Below are 6,000 nucleotides of genomic sequence, written 5' to 3' on the forward strand. Positions count from 1 at the left end.
CCCGTCATATCAAAATTTATCGAACTACGCGGGTTTAATTCTTACCGGATGTGAGATACGTAGGCAACCTTCATCGGGTTCGACCTTGCTTTTGCAAAAAATAATCAAAAATTAAAATGTTGTCATATTGTCATAAATAAAGTCAGGTGATGCCGTTTTTGTCCAAACAACCAGAAATATCCCGTTAGGGGTGCCTGTAGGCCATTTTTTGAAAGAATAGCCGTCTATGGTCCTGTTTTTAAATTTTAGGCCACTTAGCAAGAACAACCCTAAAATCTTCCCTCACAAAGTGCTGAAGGACCGTATTTGCAAAAGTAGTCGCGTTTAGTTTTAACTTGGGTTTTGCAAGACTAATATTTTGTGGTCAGTTTTCAAAACTATTTTTAACCAAGTCACCCTATTTTTTAAAAAATTGTGCAGAATGAGCATTGTTCAAAATTTACCTTTGAAGGTTGTGGACCAGATCCCTTTGACACTCCACATGTGGTGGGAAGATTTGGGAAAACAAGGATTAGACCGAGTCAATCAGTACTTGGGGTCTCTCACCGGACTATTAAAGATTCAGCCTAAAAGTGATCTGATAGAGGCACTAGTGTCATTTTGGGACCCAGCTCACAATGTTTTTCATTTCTCAGATTTTGAGCTTACACCCTCTCTAAAAGAAATGGCAGGCTATGCCGGGAGTCCGGAAGGATTGAGACACAAGTATCTGGTGTCTCCAAGGATCGTCACTCCCCGCAAGTTTCTAGACTTACTGAAAATAAGTAGGCAGATCAAGATAAAAAGTCTGGCAGGTGGAGCTTGCACTTTTCACTTCCTATACTAGGGTACAAGCATCTAGGGGGGCTCGAAAACCCAGAAAATGAACTTTGTAGGAAAGGTAACCGGTCAAAGTGGAAGGTGCATAGATGCTTTGCCTTCATGGTGGCATTTCTAGGCCTTTTGATGTTTCCAAGGTAGAATGGTCACATTGACTTGCGTATAGCCAGCATTGTCCATGTTTTGACTACTCAGACCAAAAGTACCCTCGCACCTATGATCGTATCAGATATATTCCGAGTCCTCACATCCTGTAAGGTCGGAGTCAAGTTTTTTGAGGGGTACAATTTTTTTTTACAAATGTTGATGATTGAACACCTTTGTCACCGTCCCCGATACATGAATTACGGTTCTACCGAAAAAAATTGCATCGAAGAGTTTTGTACGCGAGTGACAGGATTCGTAATGCCAGAGAGAGTAAGAAATTGGATCACCCGCCTTCAGTCTTTGGCAGATCAGATAGAATGGACATTAGGTTGGCTCCCTATCGATGAGATTGTTCATATGTCGGCCACTGGTCCCTTCTTCCTTCTGATGGGTCTCCGTAGCATCCAGCCATATGCCCCATACTGGGTTTTGAGATAACTTGGAAAATGTCAGACAGTTTCCAAGGATGTGAAACCTTAGTAATCATGTGGTTCAAATCCGCTTTGATGCTCAATTTCCTAAAGATGTGGTCTGTCAAATTTGGAGCGAGTTCCAGTATTTGGGGGAAAATACCCGAGTATATGATTTGTCTAATGGCAAGGTTCTACCTAGGTATGTTTCTATGGAAAGAAAATCACAACAAATGACGAATCTGAAAGGCCGACTAAAAATCCCCATATTCAGGAATTTATTGATACATCGCAAGAGCAGTGAACTTGGTTAGCCAAAGAGAAGGAATGTCGGACCACCATCAACAAACTAGAACGTCAAGTCAGAACCATCAAATTTGAAAGTGGGTTGCAAGCCGCTGAAGATGAGGGAGAAAAGAAAAGGTGGCCCGAAATAAAGCCCTACGAGCTCAGCTCCAGGAAATGAATATAGCTGCTGAGATGCCGGTAAGAAGTGAGAGGGACGAAAAAATCATGAGCAACTTGAGGCAAAAAGTGCATGACTATGCATCCGACCTAACAAAGGCCTAGAAACATTTGGCAAAAACTCGGGCAAGGGTAGAGAAAATGTAGAAGAATAGACAAGGTTAGCTCACCAAACAAAGCAAAGTTATGACAGAGAAGCCGCAATTCTGATGAAAGAGTTAGCCACCCTCGAAAATGAAATGGGTGAGCAGGTTAAAGATTTCAAGACGGAAAGAGAACATTGTTCTTTATTGATCAACAAATTGGAAGAGAGTGTGTTGAGGTTGCAAGATTGAAACAACAGGGCCATGCAAGTAGTGGAAGTCCAAGAACAACAAATTGAACAATTGCTCCAGGAGAATGGTGCCATCAAACTTAGAATCAAAGAAATAGCCGACTACACTGCGATGAAATGCAACGAGTGTGAGAGTATGACTCGAGCTATGTTCTTTGCTTCGGGGCTATCTTTTGCTCGCCAGGTCATGGCCGACCTAGAGTTCCTTCAAGAAGAGCTTGCAACCGGGCCCGCACCGAGACCAATTGATGTCCCGTGGGCCTTTGGAATAACATTTGAGGCACATCTGTGTTCTTGATTGAGCAGTCTTTAAGTCTGTATTTTACTTTTTTCTCGTGTCGAGTTTGTTTATCCTTTCGTCCATGTCGAGTATGTTGTTATTTTATTTTGAGTCTTTATATTTTACTTTTTATGTCAGTTATCAATATCTTCGAGTCTTTGTAATGAAAAAACCAAAAAGATTTTATTAATGAAATATTGAAAATCCCCCAAAACATTTTTTGCTTTCATTTTGCATTTATTCCCCTAAACTACGTAATGGTCTGATTCATGCGGTGTCATAATAACTAGGCAATGCCCATTGGATGCGATCATACCCATAATTAATAGGAGTGAAAATCAACAAAAAAAGAGAAAATTGAGAGACAGTAAGTAAAAGAAGAGGAAGAAAAGTGTGATAAATACAAAAGAGAAGACCAGGAGTGGAAACAACAAGAGAAAGACCAGGAATGAAGAAACAAAAGAGAAAAAGAGAGTGGAAATAAAAGAAAAGATTTACATAGTAGAAAAGAGATAGCGAAAGCCGGGATGAAAAATGTAGCCATTGCAGAAACATTTTAGAAGCATCTTAACTGTTCAGGTGCATTGCATCCCCAATGTGAGATCCCCTATCTGTTAAATGTCTCAAAACTGACAAGGTTGTTGTGTGTGCAAATAAGCCAGGTTTTGTTCAGGTGGTTGGTTTTGTCGGTAATCTGGCTTCTCACCCCTATTTTACAAGATCCAAAGGAAAGGTTCCAATAGCCTCAGAAAGAAATCTCTGCATTATTAATCTTGAGGATAGCCTTGAACTGGCTATTTCACAACCCGAATCGGTCAACTGTCGAAGAAAATAAGATGCTGCGTCTCTGCATGCTGGAAATGTGGGACATTTGGTCCAATAGTAGGGAACCGCCAAGTACAATTCCTGGATTCCCCGAGCTAATTCCACGGACGAGTGGAACCACTATCATCCCTATAACCAACCTATTTATCCCATGTGGGTCCCTACAATATCATCCAACTTTACTGGTATGCCTTCTGTGGTTCTCCCCCAGGCACCATTTTCCGAGGCACCTTAAACATTGTTCTCCACACCATCAGTTTTCACCACGGCACAACAAATTATGCCCAGACCATGCTTGAACCCCCAACATTCACCTTCCAATGTCCACAATTTCAACCTGATATGACTCATGTCACTCCGGACTCATACGTCCAACAACCACAGTATGAGTCTCCGATTGAGCAAGAAAGAACAATTAAAAATCCCGAGCAGGAAGAAATGGCTCAGAATATGAAAAGCTTGGAACAGAGCTTGAAAAACATGCAAGGTTTAAGTGGCCTAAAAAGTGTCTCCTATTCGGACTTGTGCATGTTTCCCGATGTTCATTTATCTGCTAGTTTCAAAATGTCGAAGTTAGAAAAATATAATGGGCACGGAGACCCAATCGCCCATTTAAAGAGATATTGCAATCATCTGAGAGGGGTTGGTGGAAAAGAAGAGCTTCTGATGGCCTACTTTGGAGAAAGTTGAACAGGAATCACCTCTGAGTGGTACACAAATCAATAAATCACCCATTGGCACATATGAGATGATTTGGCCCGAGATTTCGTCCGACAATTCTAGTATAATGTGGAGATCGCTCCCGACAGAAACTCTTTTTTCCAATTTGAAGAAGAAAACCGTGAAAAGTTTCTACGAGTATGCTGTCAAATGGATCGAGCAAGCCACCAGAGTAAAACTTCCCATGGACGAAGCAGAAATGGTTATAGTCTTCCTACAGGCCCAAGAGGCGGATTACTTCCACAATATAATGTCCGCTATGGGCAAGCCATTTGCTGAGGCTATCAACATAGGCGAGATGGTAGAGAACAGTCTGAAAATGGGACGGATCTTGAGTCAAGTCGCCTTGAAAGCTACATCATAAGCCATCTAGAATGGTTCAAGGGGTTTGGCTACTCGCAAAATGAGAGAGGAGGGAGCCATGATGGTTTCGAGTTCAAGGGGGTCTTGCCGATCATTTGACCATTCTTATATGCCACCAAGAACCCCACAACACTATTACCCACATCAAGATGCAGCTTATGCCATGGCACCGCCTCACTATGCGGTGATGAATACCCAACCCTACGCACGGCCCCAACAACACTATAACCAAACCTGAGCTCTACCTCCCAGAAACAACCATCCTTACCAAGCTCCCTATAACACTAATCCACCACAAAATGCACACCAACATTATCCACGCCCTCGAGAGCCTCTTAGGAGAAACAAATTCACCCCTATTGGTGAATCTTACTCCAACCTGCTTCACAAGTTAATCCAATTGGGTTTATTGTAACTTTACCTCCCACTCTGCAAAATCCCAAATCCCCATCATACAGGGCCGGTACCAGATATGCATACCATTTAAGAGTAGAAGGCCATGATACAGAAGACTGTTGGACCCTCAAGAGGGCAGTCAAAGGCCTGATCGAAGAAAAAAAAATTATACTGAGGGACAAGGAGATCCCCAATGTGACCAACAATCTATTACTGGCTCATAATAATAGGTCGGTAATTGGTATGATTTGTGATGACAAAGAGTTTGACCCAGCATTGAAGGCCATTGTTTCCATCGCCAATTCAGAGGCAAGACCTAAAGCAGCGGTGAAACCGGCCAAAATCAAAAAGAAATTTGCTCCGGTTCCTCAAGCTGGTGAAACAAAAACTGGGCCAACATATGCCAAGAATGTGGTTCTTTATGTTCCTAAGGCGCCGAGAAAAGAATGGCTTATCCTCAGCGCTCCCAAGAAATTCGATGAAAGGAAAACTATATTGAATGTGCTAAGATTATATGTACCAAATGGGACATACGTGGCGCGGAGGCCGGTAATTTCACCAAGGCTGACTGAGCCTGTGGTTATCAGCCCCGCATTGCAGAGTCATATGAAAGAACCTACTGCAATCCCCTGGAGCTACAACAGAATCGTGGTTACATTCAAAGGGAAAGAAGTTATGGGGGAAGTGAATGAAATGAATCAGTCTAGGAGGTACCATACCCTAGGAGAGCTAAAGAAGTCCAAACAAAACAGGGATAAACAGATGCCATCCAAGAAGCCTATAAGCAACTAGCAAGCAGAAGAGCTCTTTAGAAAGATGAAAACTTCAGAGTACTCAATAGTTAACCAACTCAGGAAGACTCCTTTCCAGGTCTCACTCTTATCTCTGCTGCTGAGCTCGGATGAACACCAAAAAGTGCTCCTCAAAACACCGAATGAAGCATATGTCCCGGTTGATACTTCTGTCAAACAATTGGAAAGAATGGTCGAAAGATTTTTTGAGGTCAACAAGATTTCCTTCAGCCGCAATGATTTACCCTTAGAGTGAGCTGCCCACAACAAAGCCCTCCACCTGACTGTCAAATATGAGGGCTATTATGTGAAAAGAGTGATGTTAGATGGTGGTTCTGAGGTAGATATTTTCCCTCTCTCAACACTCCAGAGAATGGAGATTGGAACAAAAAGAATTCGGGCTAACAATGTTTGCGTACGAGCTTTTGATGGGGTAAATAGAGACACAAT

This window comes from Nicotiana sylvestris, chromosome 10 (genome assembly GCF_000393655.2).
Source record: "Nicotiana sylvestris chromosome 10, ASM39365v2, whole genome shotgun sequence".
NCBI lineage: Eukaryota > Viridiplantae > Streptophyta > Magnoliopsida > Solanales > Solanaceae > Nicotiana > Nicotiana sylvestris.